The 15,160-nt window shown below is 45.3% G+C and overlaps 1 long non-coding RNA gene across 1 annotated transcript in view; it reads right to left on the reverse strand.

Moving 5' to 3' along the window:
• LOC106898646 overlaps positions 1-4,843 on the reverse strand; it is a 39,981-nt gene extending 35,138 nt beyond the window's left edge. Inside the window, exon 1 of the long non-coding RNA XR_001413951.1 lies at positions 4,673-4,843. This is a non-coding gene — a long non-coding RNA (uncharacterized LOC106898646). The remainder of the gene's footprint in view (positions 1-4,672) is intronic.
• Between the last annotated feature and the right edge of the window lie 10,317 nt (positions 4,844-15,160).

A 15,160-nucleotide genomic window follows, 5' to 3' on the forward strand; every position in this document is an offset into this window, starting at 1 on the left:
CTGAGGATTTGTAGTGGGGAGAGTGCTCTGGAGAGCAGGGTGAGATCAAGGCACAGGGCGGATGAACCTTCCTACCTTTCTCTGAACATGGAGGATCATCCCCCTTGACAATAGGCAGCGCATCTGTGGTCAGCACTCCAAGCAAAGATGGGGAGAGTGTCGGTAGCAGAGCAAACTGTGCTCTTCAGCAGCCACCACAAGCACTTGCCAAGGGAGCTGAAAACCAGGCTCTTCAGAAGAAAACTTAAAAAACAGTGTTTAGATGGTCCTAAGCCCTGGCACTGCCTCCACAGGCTGGCTCCCTCTCCTTCTCCGTGGGACGTGTCATTCCCAGCTATTCCTAAAGGACTGGAGAGGAAATTCCCCTGTTTGAACACAATGGTCCCTGGCTTGCGTAGGGTGTTCCGCAACCGTGGAGTTTCCCTACAGAAGCCTGCCCCCATTTGCTCCTGACCACAAAGTATTTGCTTTGCATTTAGCAGGAACAACCAGTTTAGTGTTTGAATGAATGATAGGTGTTAATTAGTAGCATTCAAAATTAAAGTAAAGGTCAAAAGAGTGCAGACATTATCAAAGAGCCTTGTTTGCTCAAAGGAAACATTAATGACACTTGTTCAGTGCTTCAAGATAAACTTGTTCAGGCACCAACTTAATGAAGAAATAAATCCTCCTCTCCACAGAACCTCACCACTCCTCAAACACAAACCACATGTCTTTCATCTCAAGGTGTGCCCTGCCCTATCTCTCATCTCTCCTTGCTGTTATACTTCTCTTTGCTCTGGAGATGTCAGCTCCCCTCCCTGAGTGGCTTCAAGATGGTCCCACTGCCAGCTCCTTGGACTTGGACTGACAGCTTCCTGCTGCAGAGGTGTCACCCCACAGCTTTCTGTGAAGGTTCTTCTTGCAGCTGTCCTGAACTGTGAAGCAATGAACAAGAGGGTATCACAGAGCTTGGGAGTATGGGACAGGTGGTTTCAGGACCTGTCTACTCCAGCCAGTCCAGACAAGCATGAGTCTTCTGCTTCTACCCTAACCTGACCTGTTGCTCCTGGTTTTGCACCTGTCTGGGTAGATGCACCACCAGATCACAAGCTCTCCTGCCTGCCCCATGTCTGTGCAGCACCTGGCACAACAGGGCTTGGACAAGGCTCCCAGCAATGCAGGATGCATGGGTCCAGACCCTTCTTCCTAGCTGCCTACATGTGCTCTGCTGGTGTGGAATAAGCCAGAAGCAAATTAATCACACCACTCACCTGAGAGCTAGCTTGCCTTCTGCAGGTGCTTTGCTCCATTGACAACAGAGGGAGCCCGAGGATGTCTGCTCTCCAGAGTCAGGCACCTCAGGCAAATTTATGGTGGGATGAATCCAGGGCGAAACAAATATTAATATGTTCAGAAGCCAGCATCACCATTCAAATATATTTATACAGACACAAAGAGAAAAAAGGGAGGGACAGCGCGTGCACACAATTTGGTTTCTCCAAGGCCCCCAAAATACCACAAATGACTTTCAGCAGGAGAGCAAGATGCAGTCAGATTTGCTTCCTGCCCCAGCTTCCAGGCTGCCATAATGCCAGCAAACCCTGCTCTCCATCAGTAGGGCAGCGAGGAGGCTGCAGCGCCCGCGGGAGGAAAGCAGAGTGCAGGAGCTGGGGGCTTTCAGGCTGCGCCGTGGCTTCTGCGCCAAGAACACAGCGCTCCAGCTCCCACTGTTAAAACCACTGAAGGTCGAGGAAGATGGTATTTCCATCTTTCCAAAACTAAATACTGGGAACACGCCTACACAGTCTTTGTCATAATCTCCTGACTTCAGTTAGAAGTAAAGAACAGGCAGAGGTCAAATTTTTCCTGGCTTCATAGAAACACTATCAAAACTTAACCTCTTCCCTGCTGGCAGCACACAGATCTCCCATTCCCAGCAAAGACAGGGCCACAGCATTCATGTGCAGGATGAACACATGCTTGCCTTTGCAGCAGAATAATCTTCCTTTTCCCCTTTCCCTGCATGCACAGACAATTCAGACAGCAAAATTTCCTACACCAGCAAGGATGAGCAAACTCGGTTGCATGACAGCCATCTGTCAGGAGATACAGTCTTGCATCCCGCATCCCATTCAGCTGCAGACACCCATCAGAGTTGCTCTGCTGTGCCACAAACACACACGCCAACCTGACACTGATTCATCCCATCTCACACACTAGAGAAGAGGCATGAAAGACAGGCTTCTAGGGGACCAGATGGGCACCTGTCAGCAGCCATACGTCAAGAAAAAAAATGAAAAAATCCACCTTCTGCAAGATTTTCAAACACGTGATTCTCAAGTGCTGTGTGAAAAAACAAATTGGCAGCTCTTCCCCTCTTTCTGAGTGAGCAGGAATGAAACAGCACGGTAGCCGATATTTATTGCAGCCCTCACCATGTTGGGAAAGAAGCAAGGAGGGGCCCATTTCTCTGAGTTATTTCCCTTTGACATTTCAGAGGAGCGGTGTGCAGCTGCACACAGCTGGCCAACCTGGAAAGCAGGAGCAGCAAAGTGATGAAAAGTTGAACCCTGCAGCTCAGCACTGTCACTTCCAAAAAGCTCAAGAGCTACAGATCGGTAGTCGTAAGGATCCCAAGCCCTAGAAACCAATAGTAGACTCCAAATTTGACATCTCAGGCATGATGGGGCAAAGAAGCTCAAATAACTTTATCCTGCCTAGGATATCTCTCTGTCAAGACTGTTTGCTTCAGCCCAGCTGTCTCCAAGATCAGGAGCCATGCGGCTGGTAGGACTTTGGAGAGGGAGATCAAATTTGGAGTCTGCAAAGCATGCTTTCCATGTCCCTGCTCAATTTTTGGCCTCTTACTTTCATGATGAATTACTTGGAGGTTTGCAGCATTGCTGGCTTATTTGTAGACTGCACTTCCAGCTACAAAAATAGCAGACACTAAAATGATAATCAGGAATCAGATAAGAGCTCCTCCCAGGAGGAAGAAAAAGATTTCTTTCTTCTCTTTCCTTTTTTTGTTCTTTGTGTTTAAGAAGGCTGATGTGTTACAATTATAGATTGGGCTTTCCATCCCAAAGCACTTTCCAAGAGCTCCACCAGCACCTCTGTGCACAGCTGGCAGCAGGCACTGGTAGGAGGAGCTGTGCAGCCTCACAGAGGAGCCCAGGCCACATGGGCTGCTCACACAAACTGTCCGAATAACTGCACAGCATAACTGCAGTAGGCTTCTGGTGTAGAAATAGCCAAAGATGACAGGCAATGTTGTTTTCTGTCATTACTTCCTGCTAAAATGCAGCTCAGAGAGGATAATGCATAGGTAAAAGTTCTATCACATCACAGGTTTCTCTGGTCTTGGACACATCCCCCCCAGTTTCCAGCTGGCCATGCCACCCCTCCCTCCTCTGGGTTTGATGCTCACCAGACTCTTCCCCAAGCCACCTCATCTGATTAACTTGGGATGAGAGCCTAGGCCCTTGTTGGGTTGGTGTTCTCCCATCCTTGTGAGTTATATCAGTACTTAGAGGGGTCCCACAAGTCCCAGGGCCAGGGTGAGATAAGACCTGGGAAAATGTGGATGGGAGAGAGGAGAGAAGTGTAGTACTTCCACCAGTCCTTCTCCCCCTTGCTGCTTTTCATGGAAATGCTTTTAAACTTTTCTCTAAAGTGAGAGCTTTATAACTCCCTTATCTGCATATAGTTACTGATAAGTACTCTGATAAGCGTCCAGCCACACTGTGAACTCCCTGCCCCTTGCTTATTTGTCTGTGCACAGAAATGGATACTTACAAGAAAAGAAAAAAAAAAAAAAGAAAATAAAAAAGAGCCTTTAAATGCTACATAAACACAACTAAATAGAACATAGCAGATGGGGCCATAAGGGACCTCCAATGGTCTCCTAGTTCATCCCCCAAGGCAGCGTCAAATTACAGCTTATTGCCCAACATAGTGCTAAAAATATCCATTGGCCAAAATTCCAGTCTTCCTGGGCAACTGATGCCCGCAACTCTCTCCTTTTCACTCTTCAAAGCTTTTCCTGGACTTCAGTGTCCCTTACTGCAGTTTACACCCAAGCACTTTCTGGTCCCTGGCAGACAGAGGGAACAGTTGATTCCCATCCTGCTTGCAGCATACATCTGGAGATGGTTACATCTCCTACTTGAGCTCTGCTATGTTTGCGTCTCTTTTCTAGACAAAAAGCATCAGTTTGTTCTGGAAAAAAACAAAGAGTCAGCGGCTGGCCACAATGCACAAAGCAGAGCCAGGGACAGTGCCTCATTTCTTAGTGAACTGGTGGTAGCAAGAAAATAGGGTGGATCTCAGCAGAGGCATTGGGGCCAGGCACTGCAAGACCCCAGCGATATATTGTCTGCTGGTAACAGCCTCGTCATCCCATTCCCACCGCCAGGCTGGCACACATGTGCAAGACTGTGTTTTGCAACATTTTTCCATTTTTAATGCTCTTTCAAAGCCTTTCCTTGCAGGTCAGAAAGAGAGACATAGTTATAAAAGCAGACTGAACATATACTAGACCAAAACCACATGCTCCAGAATCAGCCTAAAGATACAGTTGGTCTGAACATGGCCTTATTTCATCATTTGTTGCGGTCCTCACTTAGTGTCACCCCTCCAATGTGGAGCGTGGCCTCTGCGTACGACAGCACCTTGCAACGTGACTCACCTCAATGAAGCAAAGCACATTTTCCACCCACGGAGCTGCAGCTCTTCTGCCAGACCTCACCACCATGGCTGTGGACAGGAATGCACGTCCGCCCTGCTGCTGCTGCGCTCACTACACAAGTGTGCCTCACCGGTGGTTTGCACCGACACTGCGCGTGGAAGCCACTGATGGGAGGGCTGGTGCTTCTGTCCCTCACTGCACGTCCTCTTGCAGAGCCCTTAACATGCAAGGAAAGAAAAAAAGTACGTGAAAGGTTGTGTAGCAGGAACAGCAGAAGACAAAATATGCTGCATAAATTCCCAGTGATTACTGATACCCTCTTTTCCCTGTAACATCAGCAAAGACTTGTCGAGCCTTAGCTGTAAACCAGCAATCACCAACACGCAAGAATTTTTTGAGTCCTGACTGAAAGGGATAATACCATCTACTGCAAAACCCATGGTTTAGCCTGCCTGTCCTTTAGAGAGACTGCACGAGTTTCACCCAGCTCAGAGCTGATGAAATCCCATCTGAAGGTGTTAGAGCCTCAGGTCAGTCTAAACACTCTCTGGGAGTACCCTGAGTCCTCTTTGAGTCCTCTTCCCTCCCCCAGCCTCAGCGACGCTGCTCCATATTTTTGCCTTATTGTTTTTCTTGTCAGCTGTTTTCTTTCAAATCAAGCTACGGCTGTGTTGCTTTTAGGTACTTAAAATCATGTTCTCAATTCCTTTCTTCCCTAATCACTTGGGGTACTGCATTTTACAAACGAGAGTATAATTAATCTTCCAGGTTTGTGGACGTGTGAGGAAAAAGATGTGATCCGTGACAATGTAATGCCCCTCCTACCTGCTAGACAATGGAACTGTCTGAGTTATACCCAAAAAAAGCCACACCCCAGGTTCAGAAAGACTGCAGCAGTTGACAAGCTTCTTTTTAAGCAGGAACATTTTTTGAGGTTTGTTGTTGTTGTTGTTTTAAACTTGGCCACAAAAAGCAGTTGCAAAAGAGCAAAGCTGGAAACTTACCCAGTGGTTCTGAGTTCCAGAAGCTGTCGAATTTCTCACAATGTTATCAGAGATCTGGAGGACCCACTGAGGCACATTTCATATGGTGATTGCTCCCACTCCCCCCTAACATGCATTCCTTGCAGCCTCAGTGGTGGTTCAACAGTCAGCATCCACAGTCATCGCTCACAGATAGCTCCATCCCATCTCAGTCACTCTCTTAGATGTTAACAGCCCTGAAACGGCCAACGTCAGCATTGGCTGCCCATAACAAAGCTATTAGAGTGACATTTTTGGTAGGAAATGGTGGGAATGCTGCACTAATCAGACAGAGTTATAAAAGGTTAGTAAAGATGAAAGGACAGAAAATACAGAGAAAAAGCCCAGGGAGCCAGAGAGATTTTGGCCAGGTTTGCTAAACTGCTGCCTAGCCACACACTAATACTGCATTTCCCAATCCAGCTGCTCATTTCCAGTAGCCTCAGCAAATCTGTATTGCTGGGAGAAATGCTGAGGTACTGTGTGGCTGGTAGCTTTCATGGCGACTCTTGCCCATTATTGAGCAAAATGGTCAAATTTCCAAAAGGAATTTGGAAAGAAAGTTCAATTCATCTAGGTGCTGTGTCCCTGGGGAGTCTAAAGTCACGAGGGCTCCAGCTCAGCAAGGACACACATAACTGAAGCATTATCAATATTGCGCTCATCTAGAGGAAATCTCTTTTCAAGTCACCTCAGTATTTTTGGAAGGAAATTTTTTAACTCGGCATTATCAGAGCTGCAAAGAATAAGCAATACTCTGGTACTGCTGGGCAGGGCAGTAGCAAGGCACTCCTTCACAGCAAATGAGGAAACTTCTTCATTTCCTTTCATCCTCATGACGGGAGAATTCCTGACAGGATGCTTGCACTGTAGTAACCAGATTTCACACTATGGGACTTCCGTCATTCCCTTTTGAAAGTTATTTAATGTCTTAATAGATGTCCTCATCCCACTTTTTTTTTTTTTTACCACACCATTGTTTTCTTCATTATCTCTCTCACCACCTAAAATGTCCCTTCCTCCTCCCTGGCACTTCAGGCTTTCAAATGACTGCAGACTCTTGCCTAATCTTTCTTCTATTCCTCAGCCCGATTTCAGGACGGGTGCTTAGCAAAGCTATGCACATACCTTGCTGTCAGCATCCCTACATAAATCAGTCTCTCGAGCTCCAGCACATTTCCTGGTGCTATTCTCTGAATTCCTGCCACTCGTCACCATGTCTCCATGGGAGGGTGCCAAGAAGGGGACATGGACCGACTGGGCGAGATCAGAAGAGCTTAGCAGAGGACTTACAGCTCATACTGTCCTCAGCAAAAGGCATCTGCATATACAGCCTAGCTCACCATCCAGCAGTTTTGCTGCTGTCTCCTGGAATTCATCCTTCATATGATCTTCCACCAAAATTTCTCGATGCTTTTTCCAACTTCCCCATCTCTCTAAAGGGGTATTTTTAGCCATGTTAGTTAACTGAAATATTTCCAAAGCAAGACTTGATCTCCGCTGTTGCCGCTTTCTCTCAGTTCCTCCCATTTCCACAGTGACTCCAGGTTTGACTACCCTGCATTTAGCACTGTGGTCATTTTTGATCACCACGTTTAGCCAGACTTACCACCAGTACTATCTTGCAACCCAGGAGACACCTCTTTCATCCCAGCCACTTCCCTCTGCAATTATAGCTGTCAATACTGATGTTAAGGCTACATGTAGGCAAACAGTTTACTCACTTCTCAGTCTCAGTACAGCTTGCCCTTTGGGGTTGCTGCCAACTTCCCCGCTCCCCATGACAGCACAAACTTTTATGGTTCATCAGTGGTGTGACTATGGTCGTGATGCACAACAGGCACCCCAGTTGCAATGTTGGCCATCCCAGAGAGTGCCCAGCCTGGACAGCAGAGCCCCAGTGCATGGCAATACCCAAGGCTGACAGAGGCATCAGCCTCGCCAGTCGCGGGATTTTTGTGGCCGTGACAAACTTTGAGCTGGCTTTCAATTTCTAAGAGTTGCTGTATCCATGCTGCTTTGAACTGCCTGCCTGAGTAAACCACCCTGACAAGGTAGAGGTTCATGGGGATTGCAGCGAGTCCTATTACAGCCCATGACAGATTTAATTGCGGATTAAAAATTCCATAGCAGAAATATTACAGGAGACTTGAAATACTAATTGTTTCTAGGTAAGGTAGGAGGATAATTTTATTTTAAACTCCCAAGTGCTGACAGCCAATATTTTGGTGTGAAAAAGCTAAAGAAGCAACTGCTGCCTCACTGTGAACAGGTAACAGCTTCCAGAGCTTAATCTTACACCTTAATTTGTTCTTAATATTCAGATCATGGCAGCAGCCAGGAGGCATTATCAAGCTAAGTGCTCCTTTGTGTCAATACACAGCAGCCGAAAAATTCCCCGCCCAACTGAGCTGTGATTGTTATATCTGTTGGAAGGAAGCCATGCTCTCTCTTGTACGATACTAATGCACTTTTAGCGACAGAACTGATTAGGATTCCTGGTTTGGATTTGCCCAGATCTAGCTTGGTTGATTTTTTAATCTTTGGGATAAGCTGTGGATAGAGAATTGGCCATTTAGATATAAATGCATCACTGGGAAACAGTTTGCTAGCACCCGCCGCAAAAATGACTTCCGTGTCTGATTTAGCGAGCGGCTGCTAGATAATGAAGTGATAATTGGGGGGGTGGGGGCAGAGGAGGGATTTTTGGCTTTCAAGAAGCTCCAGACATCTTTGCCTTATTCTGTCTCCACTAGCATGGAAATTAAGAGAGTGCTGAAGAATGTGTACTAACAGTAAAAATAAGCACCCTCCATTCTTCTCAGATTTAAAACGATGCTCAATAGGGAAATTTTGGAGTCCTCACTGGCAAGCCGAGGCACAGGGAGCATTGCTCAGGCTGTTTGAACCTCACAGCTCTCTTGTGCTGTATTGTGATACAGCTGCCTAATGAAGTCTAGCAGGCTGTGCGTCCTTCACATAGTGGCAAGGCTGACAAGCAGCCTCACACAGGCAGGAGACACTGGCTTTCAGGTTCAGTTCGATGGTGAGCTTCTCCCATCTGAACCTGCAGAACCTGACAAGGGGAGATGCTCCCTGGCATGCGCTCATCTTCTAAACAGCAAGGAGGCCAGGTGTGCTTCATTCTCCAAAGTCATACTTTTTTTCCCCAGTCCTAAAAAAGTCTGACTTAGCCAGCTCACTCCAAGTTGCCCTCCACGTGGTAACAAAGCCTCCCAAGACTGAGCAGGACCCAGGAGTGACACAACACTGTGATGGAGTCTGTCACAGCACCAGAGCACCACAAACTGCTGGGACTCTGCTCCTACCTCTCGCTTTCACCCCACTTTCTCAAGGGCTGGCTCAAATTGGGCAGCAGCACAGGCACACAGATTGCAGTCTAAAGTTCCCAGATCCAGAAGCACTGGCCACATTCCACCTGAAATTTATGTCCTTTCTAATTCTCATGGGTGTCAGAAAGATTTATCCGGAGAGATCTGATTTTACAGCCTGTGTCTTACAGTGTACTTGCTTTCAGTGCTCTGGGTTCACAAGCTACTGCACCCTCCTCAAACCCTCTCTCACTGATGCTGTAGGGCTATAAATTATAACAACCTGCAATGCTTTCAGCTACAGGCCTGTCCATCATCTGTGCGTGGCATTAACCCTGTGAAACTTGGTCACCCAGATCTGCATTTCCCAAGCTTTGAATCCTTATCCAGTGCGAAAGCCCCTCAGACAGCTGAAGAATGAAGGGCATACAGCAGCCAGCATTTCTAAAGAAAACTCGATGGCTTTCTTTATAACACATGCAATTCCCAAGAGAGCGAATTGAAGCTAATTCCTCAAAGGCTGAAATGAGAATATCCCCATAAATTATGTTCCTGCTTCATTCCAGACAAGGATGGCATGAAAGCATTACACGCAATCCCCCAGTTGGCAGTGTTAAAACCAGCAAGTGAATCAAAGAGACAGCATAAAGTCACTTGAAAGCTGAAATTCATTTTCAGCCTCACTCCATGTACTGTAACCTGAAAGGTTGATTTTTGAGGGCATCTTTTATAATTCCATGTACAGCAGGACCCATTCAGCAGGAGAAGAGCCTTCTCCATGGATGCGATGTGTTTTTCGTACAGCAGAGCCCCTGCTTGGGGGATGTTGCTGGGGTGCAGGTTTTCAAGGCCATTATTGAGGCATTTCAAAGATATCTCCAGAGACCTTTGGGTTTCCAAGACCATAGAGAAAAACAATGTCAGACTGAGGGCACCACATCTCTGCTGCCATCACAGAAAGCCAGGGCTGATTATTGAGAGGGCACACACGCATGGGCACACGCACACAAAACCTAACCTATAGCTCTGCCACTGCCAACTTACTCTCATTAACAGAGTTATTTTTAAATCCTGTGGTTTTGGACATGTTGTTTTGAAATGACAGTTTAAAAAAATAAGCACGTTTTGTGTGCCATTTATGTCACTCTTTTGGGGACTGAAATATCACTGAATGCTGTGATATTCTGTGAATCTGTAGGGATTATGCAAATTAAAGCCAGATTCAATAAAAACTGCCCAGCCTCTGTGCTGCTTAAAATTAGGACTGAAAATACATTTCTGGGAACTTTTGCTGCCTTGCAGAAGCTCTGGAGATGTAAAATTTGGAAATGGTTTGAGCTGTGGTCTGTATCCAGTTAGTTATCTATTGCGAGATGTGTAAGTGCTTCATGTTGGATACTGGGAAAATAAATACCCATGTGATGGAAAGGTGAAAAGCTTAGCCTAAATCAAATAGAAAGCCTCTGACAGAACCAGGATCTTGAGAGTCCCACCATGGTTTACCCCTAAAGCTGTGTTATAACCTGATATAGACTAAAGAACAAGACTTCATCATCATATGCCACATTATAAATGATCCGTAGGGCAGCACTACTATCTCACTTTTTCATTTATACGGTATATTAGACATGCAGTATTTGGAAATTAATGTTTGCACATAGTTCAAGCCCAGCTATGAATCTGAAATAATTCTTACTGGAATCCATAGACTTTAGGGACCCAGGAAGACCTTAACAACTGTCTCAACTGACCTTCTGCACACATATAACACAGTTTTTGCCTCAAGGCCGTAACTCCTGACTGAGCTATGACCCATTCTCAGGGAAATATGCAGACTCAACATAAAGACTTAGAAGATGGAAAATCCAGCTTGTCCTTCGATTACTGTTCCAAGGTTAGCTACCTTCCTTTTTCCAAGTCCTCCAGCTCTAATTAAGCTGACTCGTTTCCCTTGTAGCCTTTTCTGCTAGAATGAAGCATCACTTCCATTTCTTCCATACACAGGTACTCCAAAACCACAATCAAGTCATCTCCTAACCTCTTTGATAGGCTAAACCAGGGGGGTTACTGTATAATAATATATTCACCAGCAGCTGCACTGTAGGTCTGTGTATGCAGTGATGCTGCTCTCTAATGAGTAGCAATTGCCACAGCTCAGCTGAGGTTCAGTAAATGTCCACACAAATGCCCTTCGCCCAGAGCTAACACAGGATTATCTTTATATCTATTAATGCAGCTCAAGAACAGCAATAAGCTCATGTAAATTCTGTCACTTTCCTCTGATTATTTTGGAGAGAATATTCATGAATGAAATGCTCAGTTCAAGAAGTGTTAAATGCATTGTCACAGCATCCCAAATGCATTTAAATAAAGTAATATTTACCTAGAAGAAAATATAATGGTGATTTAAACACTGTTTTTAATGATGAAGTGGTCAAAATTATGTTACCACTTCAAATTCACAGAAAAGAACCCAATTTGGGGAAATCCATTTTGATTTCTATAAATGAGAGGTTGGAAAAATATTGTTCATCAATGATACATGAGCAATATGATGTTCTGTTCTTCTAGTCTACCCAAGAAATAATGTTAATCCTTTGGATTCATTCACAGCTCCTTACTAATACTGTAATAAATGGTATTGACAGTTGAACTCACTTCTGTAAGAAATTAATTGTATTTGCAGCACCCACAGTAAGAAATGCCTTCATGCATTTAGTTATCTAAATAACATTAAAGAATTGAGAAGAAAGGCTGTTGAAAAATCAGATAGGCATAGGTGATTAGGAAATGTGATTTGTATATACTAGGGTCATGTTTATACTAGGTCATACATCTAAGGCAGTATACCTGTTGGGGTATACTGTTGGGGGAGTTCTTCAGTTTAAACTCATGAATCTTCAGTTCTTTGATTCCCAACGCAGAGACGGCTGAGCTACTGACCACCATACAGTACTGGCTTTGAAAAGGCTGGCAAGGACCTTAATCAATTTAATCTTAATAAAATACAGAGCAGTTTAAAGATATTATCCCCAGTGTCTTACTGATGGCTCAGTTGCTGCTGCAATCTATGCAAAGCTTCAAGTGATGAAACTGTATTAGTTCCTGCATTGTCTCTCCTTTTCAAAACAGTTTCAGAGGTTACTGCTATCACTGGCTTATCAGCGCTCAAAGGAAATACTTTCAGAAGCAGAACTAGAACTGTCTCTTCTTGCCTTACCAGTATGTAATTAGGGGAAAGCTGCATTCGTTTCAGCTGTACACACAAAGTCACACAAAGCGTTTTCTAGAAATGGACCTAACTAGGGCCATACAACAGTAATCAGCTATAACTCACTCAAGAGCATTCAAAAGAATTAATATTGATTACAGGTTATGAGCTAAGTTAGCCATTCTTCTAAAAAAACAAAAACCCCCACTCTTGTTAGAAACAGAGCACCTGGCACAACACGGTGCTGCCATCCTGCCACAAAGTGCCATCTATTACACCCCTGTGGTGCGAATGCAGCAAATCCATGGAATCAGCAACAGCTCGGGATGAGGCACTGACCCAGAACCAACTTCTTACCATTTGAATACCCACCTTCTCAGGCAACAGTAGCAAAAAGCAGTCTAAGGTTTGATTACTAAAAGAGCATAATTTTACTCAATTGCGCGACGGTAATTACAACGGTCCCGAACTACCAGGGCTATGTCAACTTCCCACTAAGGTATGGGCTTTAGGAAGAGATAAAACATAGACTGTATCTGAAAAAGTGGAATCCTCCCCTGCTTGGGGAGTGTGAGAGAGGGAGAGGTGCCGGTGCCAGGCAGTATGGCTGCCTTTCCCTTGGTGCTGCGACACAAAGCGCACACACGCCAGGAGTTCAGCTAGTACAACCAGCAGGGTAAATTGTCAGCTTTAATGATTTTGAAGGGTCTCTGGGGCAAACTACCTCGTAATGAAACAATGTTCTCTCTCTCTCGGCTAAACTCACAGTCCCACACAATGGGCCCACCAGGAGACACAGCAAAACTTGGCTTTTTAAACACATCTCTTTGGTTGGCTTTCGGCAAGCGCTAAGCAATTTGTGTTTCTACCCTGCTATTTATGAAAGCTGCTTCAGGAAGGAGGAGGATTCAATGCCTGCATCAAATAATTTTCCCTAGAAATGGTACTTTTTACCCATAATGAAAATAGAGGATTCCTGGTGCCAGGAAGACGTAGCTTGAGTCAGAACCCCTCCAATATTTCCCTGCAAGGTGATGAAAAAACGGGATTTTTTCTGAGAAAAGGAGGGATTCAAGGCGCAATCATAATCTCTCTGCTCCATGAAAAACTTTTTAGTCTGCAAGAGAGGAATAGCTTAGCACAATGCAAAGACATGGAGATATTTGCTCCCGGCACAAGATGATATTGTCTGGAAAACTTGCAGAGAGAGGTCCTGCTACAAAAAATGTTAATATTTTAGTGGATGGGAGAAAGAAAACACAAGCCAAGTTTACAAATGAAGAGTTGCCCAAAACATTTCAGTCTTTCCATTTTATTTTAATAGGGCTGGGATGCTGAAGAAGGCATACCGCTGTTCCTAAGGGATGCTAGCCATTCTGCAGAGATGTAAATCAAACTTAAAAATGGGGGTGATGCGATATTTTCAGCCACCCATGGGATTTCTCCCATCAACTTTCCTCAGCGTTTAATAGTCAGAGAGGGAAGAAATGTGGACAGAGCGATTTGGGACCTATTTTGTCAGGAAAGGTAAGCGTGAGAAGCATATAGTGGGGAAGCAGATGATCTGAAATGTGGAAGACATCTCTGTGAATCTAGGGACCTCTGTGCTGGGATCCACTGATCAGCCTGGAGGATGTGACACTCCCAAATGATGAGGAATGACAGGAAATTCAGCCCAGAGAGTTTCCTGGCCATGCCACTGTCATCTCCACAGTCAGAGCATGATCAGAACCCAGATGTGGGCAGTCAGCTTACGACAATGTCGTGAGTAACCAGTGATACGCAGCAGTAGGTAAAAGCAAAACCATCCCTGTGACTCATGAGATTAAAAAAAAGAGGGCTGAAGGGAAATAGAGATTATTGTACCTTAGGTGGAAATATGCTTTGTGGAACTTCAGGAAAAGGCTTCTTTCTGTGTAAGGACTGCACTCTGCTCATATTCCCATTCTTCAGACACCTTAACCCATCCGCTCTGCTTATTTTCATCTGCATCTCAAGGCCTGTTCCCCTGCTGCACCACTCACCAACCAGCTAATGGTTTTATCTCCCACTCTACCAACCCTGCAACCACACCACTTTCTTCTAGAAAGGGAATAATTTTGTAGCTAGTGGTATAACTGCTTTACAATCCCTAACCAGATTTAGACCATTCCCTGCTTTACCTCTGTGATGATGTGGCAGGCTCTGCCAAGAGGAAATCTTCAAAGGAGTTTGCATAATGTCATAACAAAGTTGCCACAACCAGCCACATCTGGTCTCGGAATCTCCCTTGATGAGCCCTGCTGTGCGAGCGGCCCCCAGTTATCCCTCCCCTCTGCTGCTGCCTGGAGAAGACCTTGCATTCCTGATATTGTTTTTTGCTACAGAAGAGTGCTTGAGAAAATAGTAGGCTGTCCCAGGCCTCCCAGCTCGTGATCCCATGCCTTCCACAAAAATCTGGATTTTCCAGATACGTTGTGAAGCTGCTGCAACATCCTTTTGCAAGACAAGCACTCAAACTCAAATCTGAGGCAGATCAAGGAATCACCCTACACAGATGCCTCTTTCCAAATAAGAGCTATTGTCCAAGTCTTTTTAACTGAGTCCAGCGTCCTCTTGGTGATTACCCAAGGCTTTGTTAGACATGCAAACGAGACACTCATCTAGGATCTTCTTGGATGAGGACTTTGTGATGCATTGCCTTCCTTACATTGACAATGAAAGATTTTTTTGCTCATGCTGGAGACTTGCTGAGTGTGCATAGGAGAGCAAGTCCTCAGAAACTGAGGTTTTGAGGAGCTGACAGCATTCCCAGCTGACAGCACACCAGTTTACCTGTTCAGCCAAACCACTATGAACAGTAGTGGGGAGTAGGCAGGCAGCCAATGGAGATTGCTGCCTCCTGTGCTCATCTTCATTTTCCTTTCATCCTGCAGCCTCACTT

Source organism: Calidris pugnax, unplaced genomic scaffold, assembly GCF_001431845.1.
Source record: "Calidris pugnax isolate Ruff unplaced genomic scaffold, ASM143184v1 scaffold435, whole genome shotgun sequence".
Taxonomy (NCBI): Eukaryota; Metazoa; Chordata; class Aves; order Charadriiformes; family Scolopacidae; genus Calidris; species Calidris pugnax.